This window comes from Peromyscus leucopus, chromosome 5 (assembly GCF_004664715.2).
Source record: "Peromyscus leucopus breed LL Stock chromosome 5, UCI_PerLeu_2.1, whole genome shotgun sequence".
NCBI lineage: Eukaryota > Metazoa > Chordata > Mammalia > Rodentia > Cricetidae > Peromyscus > Peromyscus leucopus.
Genome location: NC_051067.1, coordinates 24277603 through 24287951, shown reverse-complemented (window position 1 = coordinate 24287951; position 10349 = coordinate 24277603). Strand labels below are relative to the sequence as shown.

The 10349-nt window shown below is 38.7% G+C and overlaps 1 non-coding gene across 1 annotated transcript; it reads left to right on the top strand.

The window, feature by feature from the left end:
- The first annotated feature begins 996 nt into the window (after nt 1-996).
- Trnaa-agc lies at nt 997-1069 on the top strand. Its single transcript has one exon. It is a non-coding gene; the product is annotated as a tRNA-Ala (tRNA).
- Nucleotides 1070-10349: the final 9280 nt, after the last annotated feature.

The following is a 10349-nucleotide window of genomic DNA, read 5'->3' as shown; positions in this document are numbered from 1 at the left end:
GAAAGGCCATCAGGGGATAAAGGACACCAGATGCTCTATGAGTTTTCTTTTCAGCTTTCATTTCAGCCTTCCTGCATTCCCCACGCTGCCTTTTACTTGTCAAAAAGTAAAATGTGCCTTGATAGATAACAAGCCTATTTTCTTCACTGGCTGAGCTTAGAGAATACCATTAAGTATTGATATCTAGGGTGCTTAACTAGGGAACACAAACACAGCAGTCCCCAAATTGGGGTTCTGTTGCATTATTTTACATGCCAAGATTTTGAAAGACTCCAAATTAATTTCATTTTCCTGAGGAGAAAAAAAAAATACCTCAGCTTTCCTTGTGAAAAATAAAAGGATGGGAACCCAAAGCAGTTCCCTGGTTATGCCTCTACTTCTTGGTGTACACTGGTCACCTGTCTGGAGTTCAGATACCCTGGGACTAGTGTAGAGGTGAGTTTTGGAAATGTTCCTAGTCTGCTAAAGTCAATTATTCAATTGTTCTTTGCTTTGAGAGCTTTGTATATGCACAACTTCTGTCATTAACAGAGAAGGGAACAAAGGGATCTTTGATAACCTATTAACTTCCAGAGACATTCTCATTGGCTTCACAGAAGACAATAATTCCTGAGCACATGATAATATGTCATTCATAGTGAAAGTTAACATCATACTAGTTATAACTACATAGGTGACATGCTAGTTATAGCACAGTAGGGGAGACTGACTGGCTCCCCCAGGCTTCTAAGAAAACTATTTTTTAGAAAACATTTTCCTTATAGTATAGCTTATTATTGTGAAGTGACAATATTGAGGTTTCCCGTGTGAGGCTGTCCTCAAACTGGCCATGTACTTTGAGATCCCAATCCTCTGGTCTCCATTTCTAGGATAATGGGATTCCAACTGAGTATTGGAATCCCACCAAGTGAGCAATTTGAAACTTTGATTGGATATGAACACATATAATGGATGTCCTGCTTGAAGACACAGGCAAAAGAAAGATAAAGTTGGGGGTTGGGGATTTAGCTCAGTGGTAGAGTGCTTGCCTAGCAAGCACAAGGCCCTGAGTTCAATCCTCAGCTCCAAAATAAATAAATAAATAAATAAATAAATAAATAAATAAATAAATAAATAATAAAATAAAGTCAGCCAGAAGAGATTTTTATGTCACTCTGAGGGCTTCAGGTCATGCAAAACAAGCAAACGCTTGCCTCATAGTTCATAGGAAATCACCTCTATCTTCTTCTGGAGCTGATAGCAAGCTGCCTTTTAGGAAACATTTGGCAGGATCTGGAGTCTTCTTTGGTTGTCACGATGGGAGGATGGAAGGAGAAATGTGGATTTTACATCCCTGGCATGTAGACACCAGGGATACTGAAACAAAGCACAGAACAGCCCACTCACTGAACATAGTCCCACCTCCCAAAGCCAACAGTAACAAGGTTAAAAACCCTGATGTGGAAGTTATGAATTATAAGTCGAGTATGGTCATGGAATACTGGGACAATGGGAGTGGGAGGCAGTACCAGAGTCTCCTGGGAAATCAGGAAGAACTGGAGTACTCTCACATGGCTCATCTAGGTACTTCAAGACATTAAACTTCAAGACATTTCTGGACTTCTCTATGTACCTTATAACCAGTGGGCATAGATTATTAGAAAGAAGATAATAGTAAGCTACATCATCAAAGGCATGCAGCTGCTCCAATTAAACTGTAGTTGCCTGTGACCCAGACATGACTCAATGACACATGATAGCTACTAGATAAACATTCACTCAGTGAAGAAAAGAATAATTAATTTTTAATTGGCTGGATAACCAAACACACTAGCTATTCCTAGTTGTCCACACTTGGAGAGGTTCATTGGCTCTTTCCTAGCTGCTAATCCTAACATGGGTGGTTTAATGATCGGTACCATGGGAGCTGAGGGGGTGGACCTCTGAACTTCTGATAGGCACACACAATCAGCTGGTTTACCTGTGTACCTGCCCAGGCAATGGATGGTGTATACTCCTACCTATGCATACATTAGTATGTTAACAATCACTAACATTTTGTTATTCATGATTGGTAGCACATCCAAAATTGTTCCTAATAAAATAAAACGCCCATTTGGACTGTGCTCTTCTTTTTGTATTGTTTTGAAAGACCAAACAGCAAGAATGTGTTAGAAACACAAAATCAATAAAATCATAGGAAATCATTAATTTTTGACCCATAAGAATCGTAACTTCATACAATTCAAGCTAAGTACAAGGAGCTTTTATACATGTGTGAAGCTTTTATATGTGTGTGAATGTATATGCGTGCACATTCTTGTATATCCACATACATGTGTGTTTAGATGCACATCTGTGCTTGTGCATGTGGAGACTGGAGGAAAGCCTTGGGTGTCATCCTCAAGAACCTACTTTGGGAGTCAGAGTTCACTGGCAAGCCCCAGGGATCTTCCAGTCCTCACACTCCCAGCCCTGAGATTACAGGTGCACGATTCATCCAGCTAACTCTACTAAAATAAGATTTTTACAACTCTAAGTAAAGAAATCTGAGAATAACGCAGTAAAACATACTTACTGAATTTGTATGAACTACATAGGACAATGTCCCTATTAGAGTCATGACAATCCACTTTTCTTTTCACCTGAAGAATACTTACATATTTTGCTGTGCAGTTTTAGAGAAATTCAGGCACATGAGGAAGGGAGTAGCAAGTTCATCCCCAGGAGGGGCAGAGGGTGTTGGAAGAGAGGAGGGAGCTGAAGCCAGAGCATCTTGAAAAATGGTTTGTGTTTAGTCCCCTATGTATTTCTCACAGAGCACACTCTGACCTCCTGGCTACATCTAATAGGATCGGCCATGTATTCATGATTGTTCTCAGATAGATTTCTTCAAGGAAAACTCAACACTGTATCTGATACTGCTTACCATTATGGATGTCCAAATGCTCAGATGAAGTCACATCAGAACCTTCTTGGATCTTAATGCTAACTTAGCCTAGGCCTTGCTGAGCCATGGGCTGACTTCATTCTCCTAATGAAAATGCTTAAAGATTGATTTTCTTTCTTTTCATCTATGTGTATGTGTGTATGAGTGTATACCACATGCATACAGTGCCTGCAGAGACCAGAAGAAGGTATCAGATCCAGAAGCTAGAGTTACAGGTGATGATTGGGAGCCACCTAAAGTGGTACTGAGATCGAACTTGTGTGGGTGGAAGAGAAGCAAGTTCTGAGCCATCTCTCCAGTCCCTTCTGTAAGTACTTATTACAGCCCCATTGTGAAATGCTGAAATTTAATCATTTAGTACTGCCTTCCACGCCATCTCCCATGCCAAGGATACCCTACCATCGTAATTTTCATTTATTTGCAATATTAATTAGTAATAGATTGGTATTAAACTTCAATAATAATGTTCTGCTCAGTTATCTGGAGAATGCTTACCTAGTCTTGTCATGAAGCCTATGCTGCATCCTGGTCACATGGGTATCCATCTGAATATCAGACACGGAAAAAGAGATTTATGGATTGAATTAAACCTGAGCCCCTCTAAATATGCAAGTGTCACCAATAGAAATGGAGGTGGTGGCTCAAAGGCAACCTGGGACCACCATTCAAATGATTGGAATGGAGCTGGTTAATATGCAGCCAAATAGAAGGAGCCTCAAATTAAGTGATATATAACTTCAATCATAAACACACAAAGTCCAGAACCTCATGGTTTAAGAAACAATGATCTATGACCATATGAGCAGGAGTCACTGGATAGAAAATTCTCTAATATCAGAACTCATCAGCCTAAAATAGAATTCAGGGAGAAATTAAATGGATTTTTAAAAATCAGTTAACATAATGTATTACTTATTAAATTCTTTCATGGAGCAAATAGAAGACTAATTTCTCTGGAGCCATTCATGCCCCCAAAAGTTATAATTAAAGACACAAATTGAATGATTTTAATAATGATGAACGTTCACCTTTTCAGTGCTTAGGTATGGTAATATGATAGTCACAGAAGGACTACATCTTCCACTTTCATTTAACTTTCCCTCCTGGGATTTTCAAGGATACTTTCCCTTATTTATTTGTTTATTTATGGACTGGAAAATACTCTGAGCTGCAAAACTGCTGAATAGCTGTTTTTTAAAGATAGGATTAGTCTCTACTGCTCCAAACAACATAGTGGGGGTTCAAGGCTATGGAAGGATTTCTGAACTTCCCAGCATGCTCAGTACAGATACTTCCCTTGTCCTGTCATTCCTGTGTCATGGGGTCCTGCCAAGAACGTGGATTTGTAAGTCTGTTGGCACACCGCCTCTCTGGTTTTTGTTTCCCTTTCGCAGCACACAATTAATGATCACGACGCCTGTTGTAAAAACCCTCATCATGCAAAAGGGAAATCAAAGATATTCTTAAGAGGTGGAGGCAAAATGCAGTTTTAAAGTTCGCTGGGAAATAAGCAACCTCTGCAAGCTGGTTGGTCAGAATATTTGTATTTTTCTATCATTTAGGAAAATCCTATTATGGCTTTAGCCACAGACGCATCCCTGGTGTGCAAGATAGAGGCAGATCATAAAACACACAGCATTTTCAGCCTGAAAATAGGGCAACCTATTGCTTTCTGTAGATGGCTGTTACACCCCAGTTGCCATCAATAGAACATAATCTCATTGAAGCAGGCAGTACGAGGATCAGTGACACACCAGTTTCCTAGTTGCAGGCTGGCTGCTGCTTTTACCAAAACAACAACAACAAATCATAGTTTTGCAAAGATGGTATCTTTAGAACATATTTGTGAACCAAGACAGTGAAACAGAAAGGTCCAGAAGTGAAACATGGGTGCTCAGGGATACTTTCCCATTGGTGCCTGTCTTCTTTCCCCCTTTCTCCTCCATGTTTCTTTTCCTTTCTTACAGGAACTGTGAATTCTCCAAATGCCATTCCAAAACGATTTGAGCCATAGTGTCAGCTACATAATTAATCCCCCCATCAGCAGATGCCAAATTAGATGTCTGTGTGTAGCATGCTTCTCACTGTCAGGGAAAGGGGACCTATGTGTAGTTGACACTTGATTGGGTTAATTCTCCCAAAGGAATAGGTGAGATGCCAAAATTCCAAAGGTCCCTGTGTTTAATGCTAGGTAGGCCACATGCCCAATTTGGCCAAATTTTAGCCATGGAAAATAAAATTTTGCTGTGCTGTTATCATCGTGATTAAAATATAATAAGCTAATGAGATTACAATAGCTGATTGTGAACAAGACCAATTGTGTTAATTGGAAGCTCCTGAATGGCAATTTTAGCTGCTGCTGAGTTTTGAAATATAATCAGTTTTACTAATTTTATCTGATTTCTTAATGAAGCTTGCCCTGAGCAATTGTTCTATGTATTCTTTAGCAGACAGTGTGTGTCATAACTGCTGACATTAATCTCGATTACTTTAGTTAAAATAAATAGTTATACTTGGGTGGCTTTCAAAAATACATCACAGTAGATACAATGCTGGAAAGCAAAGGGCTTTGGGGCATTCCCCCTTGTTTGGTGACATTTTATGTGCAGCATTTCAGTCATGAAGATTCTCGCGCCTTGGTGCCGCCACGTACTTCCCAGCACCACGGTGCAAGACCAAAGTAAAGCATCTGTTTGCTCTTTTGTAATATGCTTCCCTCAGTAAAGATGAAAGATAAGATTTATACAGAGAAGAAGGCAATGGACACCAAATGTATCCTGTGCACAAGGGGCAGAAAAGCAAAAAGTTGTTAAAATCTGAGACAAGAGTTTCCACCCACAAGCCATTGTCTGGGCAATAAGCCAGCCAATACCGCCACGACCAACCACCAACCAGCATTAGTGACTGACACTACCACAGAGCAAGCACTCAAGGTATTTGTTTTTACAGGGGATTAATATACACCAAATGGATTCTCCAGGCGTTTTAAGTGCACTGGAAGATGCCTGTGTGGTGTAGCCAGCCATAAAAGACTGAAATGGGAAGAGAAAATAAAGTTTGGGGAAGTGAAAAATGCCATTCACATGAACTAGAGAAACATCTTTCATGGCTTTTTTTTTTTCTTTCCACAATCTTTCAACATCAGCAATTAGGATTGGATGTTTATTCTATTTGATGCATGTAAGCAAATATTAAATGGATTTTGAGGAGAACAAGTTAGGGTGAGATGAAAGGTTCTGAAAGCTCACAAAACATCTGATATAGTATTATATCAAGGAGTTTTAAAGACTACACAGATACATAAGCCAAAATAACTACCACTTCCTCATCCACAGAGATATTTGCAAGCTGTTCTATTGAGCTATCACTTTATGTGCAAACAGGCATACAAGTCACACAATGTTTTTTATAAAAATATTATTATTGTGTGTGTGCACGAGTGTGTGTGTGTGAGAGAGAGAGAGAGTGTGTGTGTACATGTGTATATAACATGGCATATGTGTGGAGTGGGGCTTAGAACACAACCAGAAGTGAGTTCTTTTCTACCATAGAGGTCCCAAGGATTGAACTCAGGTCATCAGGCTTGCCAGCATGCACCTTTGCCTGCTGAATGTACACTGGCATTATTCACAACACATCAGACATTTATGTCAACACACATCCACATATGTACCTCCAACATCCAAATCATGAATGAATCTATTTCTAGTACTCAAGTTTTACTTTATAATCATGTAGATTCTCTTGTTCCTGAAGTTCTGATGAGGTTTTCCAGGAAAGTTATCTGAGACTATTCTCTGGTTTAGATGGTCATGTTGAGTTGTTGATTAAATGAAAATGATTATCCATTTCAACTAGTTTTCAAAGCATTGGTATATATCTATCATTTAAATAGTTCTCATACTTGATGATATTTTATACAGCACTCTATTCTAACTTCAAATGTACAGAAAGGTTACAAAAAACCTGAAAAGGAATCCCCACAGATTCCTCACAAGCCATCATTTCTATTCCCTGGTGTTAAGTAATTTGCTCTATCAGTTAATGGCTGGTACTCTCATGCTCTGGCCAAACATGGCTGATAGAGCAGAAGAATATGTGTTTTGGTAGGTCAACAGATTCTCATAGGCAGACAGTTGTTTATGGTAGGTAGCCTATTGAAATTATTCCTAAACCCTTCTATCTTTCTTGCCCAAACTACAATGCAGCTGGTAAGACTATGCCATCTAGGAGTCAAAATTTTGTCTAGTTTAGTCTATATTCACATTTTATCAATCACTCAAATGTCTTTGATAGCTGCTTTTTAAAAATCAGTTCAACATCAAGGTCATTTGATTTAGCAACGTCTCTTTAATCAACCCTCATCTGGTATAGTCCCCCTGTATTTGTTTCTTGTTAATTTCATACCACTCTCCTCTTTTTGGCTTTACACTTTCATCATTCTGATTACACATCTTTAGAAGGAGCATCACAAAAAAATGCTTCATTCATTCTCAGTTCTTTTGATTCTAAAGTACATGCTGTCAGTCCAAATATAAGTAATACAACATTTGGAAACTGGCTTAATGTGTTCTGCTAGGTTTTTATACTGTAGAGTGAATGTTTGCTGTATGATTAAAAACTAAACTGTTGGAAGACACCATGATTCCATGAGAGTATCCTATTCTTTATTAAATTTTAACTATGAGTTCATTTTATTGGTAATTTTCTAAGTATTTTTTTTGAATTTGTTAGTTTGCATTTTACTGCAAGAGATTTTACTTCTGTTTTGATGTGTTTCTTCACTTAAACCATGAGTAATTTCTTCTGTTTTTCACATTGTCCCACCTCTGAGTAGCTGACATTTTCTATACATTCAATGTGCCCTCCCAAATTCACATGTTATAAACACAATTCCAAAGGACCTCTTTGTACAATGGTAGCACTTGTCTAGCTCTAGAAAATCAATCCCAAATTCAACAGTATTGGGAGATGAGACCTTTTGGAAAGTGTAGAGGTCATGAAAGCTGAGAAAGGGGATTGGCCCTTTTATCCTTCCATCTCTTCTTCCATGCTGAGAACAAAGACTTCTCCTTTCTAGAGGACCACCATATTAATGCCATCTTGTCAGCAAAGGCCTGAGCATCACCAGTAAACTCAGTTTGAGACTTCTATGATCTTGGACTTACCAGCTTCCAGGTTTGTGAGAGATAAATGGCAACTTCAGAAAGAAGCAGTCTGAGGTATTCTGTTCCAGCTTGATAGGACTGAGTTGGGCCTAATCCAATTTGGGTTCTGTGTCCCTGTGACACCCTCCTTGACAAGGTTCTTTGGACACTTTATTGATTTCTAGAGAAAAGCAAGTTTTAGCCAGCTCTTCTGTTTGTTTAGTCAAATACTTCTCTTCCACATGTTGCAAACAGTTGAGGAATGTCTGTATAGTTATCCTCAAAAATGAGGAGAAAGGGAGGCAGAGCCAGGCGGATCTCTGTGAGTTCGAGGCCAGCCTGGGCTACCAAGTGAGCTCCAGGAAAGGCACAAAGCTACACAGAGAAACCCTGTCTCTGAAAACCAAAAAAAAAAAAAAAAAAAAAAAAAAAAAAAAAAAAAAAAAAAATGAGGAGAAAGATGGTTATTCACTAGAAGTTTTGTAGCAATGGAAAGGACGAATCTCTGATTTCTTGCCTCATGAGCTGAGATTTTACCCTCAGCAACTGTCATGCCTAAAGATCATAAGATCCAAAAACACAGAGATTGAATCTTGCATAGTTACTGACTTAGTTGGCGTTACTATTGCTATGATGAATTACCATGACCAATGCAACTTGGGGAGGAAAGTGTTAATTTAGCTTACAGTTCCAGATGACTATTTATCATCAAAGGAAATCAGGACAGGAACTCAAACAATGCAGGAACCTGGAGGTAGGAGCTGATGCAGAGGCCATTGAGGAGTGTTGCTTACTGTCTTGCTCATCATGGCTTGCTCGGTCTGCTTTCTTATAGAATCCAGGACCATCAGCCCAAAGATGGCACCATCCACATGGGCTAGGTTCTCACCCACCAATCACTAATTAATAAAATGCCTTACATCTGGATCTTATGGAAGTATTTTCTCAACTGAGATTCTCTCAGGTAACTCTAGCTTGTTATGTGAACCCATGAGAGTCTGTTAAAGGATATCAAGAATTTATTAAACTATAAAATGGAGATGATACATTCACGGATACAGAACAAAGTAAACAGTCATTGTGTTATCCTCCATTCTGCCCAGGGGTGAAGGGAACCAACTGTCTAGTCTCCAACCATTCAAGTGGGCAAGTGTGCCCCCTCCTCTGTTTTAACCAGTAACATACCCAGAAAGGGCCATGCCCATTGGGCCACATAACCCAAAGGTCATTGATTGAATGGAATGAACTCTCACAACACTAGCTTGTGTCAAGTTGACACAAACCTAGCCAGCACATTTACCAAAAGATATTTCCAGGTAACGCCCCACTCCACACACAAAATGGGCGTGGAGTGAATGAATGAGCAAAATAGAAGAAGAAAGAAAAGGAAAAACCAATTCAGATAGCCTCCCTACTCTGTCATCTGTCATGGTGTGTCATTTACCTCAGTGATCTTATTTATTAATATATTAAATCTCTTTGAGCAAATAGTTTAATAAAATTTTGTGTAACAAGACAACTACATTGTTTGGTGATCTTAAAATTATATACCTACCATAAATCTGCATCTAAAAAGTAAATCCTCCATGATATGGATCATGAAGGTATCTATGCCACTTTATCCAACAGAAGGAAACCATTGGAACTTCATTTAGATGACAGAAAAGTAACAAAAGCCCAGGATGCTGAATGTACACTACTTGACTAATGTCACAATTCCTTTGTGTTGATTAGGGATTTATAAGGATAAATGTGAAATATTACTGGCTAGTGTATCTTAAACTGCATTTTTTCATCAGATGTTTTATCAGTGTATAATATTCCCCTTCCTCCAGTTGGTCTCCTTTGAGCTTGTATTACTAAGAATCATACTGGTATAAGAACTCAAGGCTTGGGAAGACATGCAGTAAATTTAGAGGATTTGGGGAGGTGGTATATAAATAAGGATATAGAAAAAAGTTCATATAAATACAAGATAAATAAGAAATTTCAAGCACAATTTCCTCATTCTTTCTAAAGCATTCCTTTCTTCAATCCCTTCTTTCTAGCACTAATAGACTGTCCTGAGATGTGCACACTGTACATTGCCCAACACACAAAGCTAGTGTACTACTCTCAGAACAGAATGGGTTAAAAACCCAACCACAAGTCCTTCCCTCCTTTATCCATTGCTTTAAGATTGTTCACTCTATATTTAGGTTGACCTGGAAATATATCTACATAGCTAAAAGATCTGAATTATGTTCTCTTACAAAGCATGCATTACATTGCAA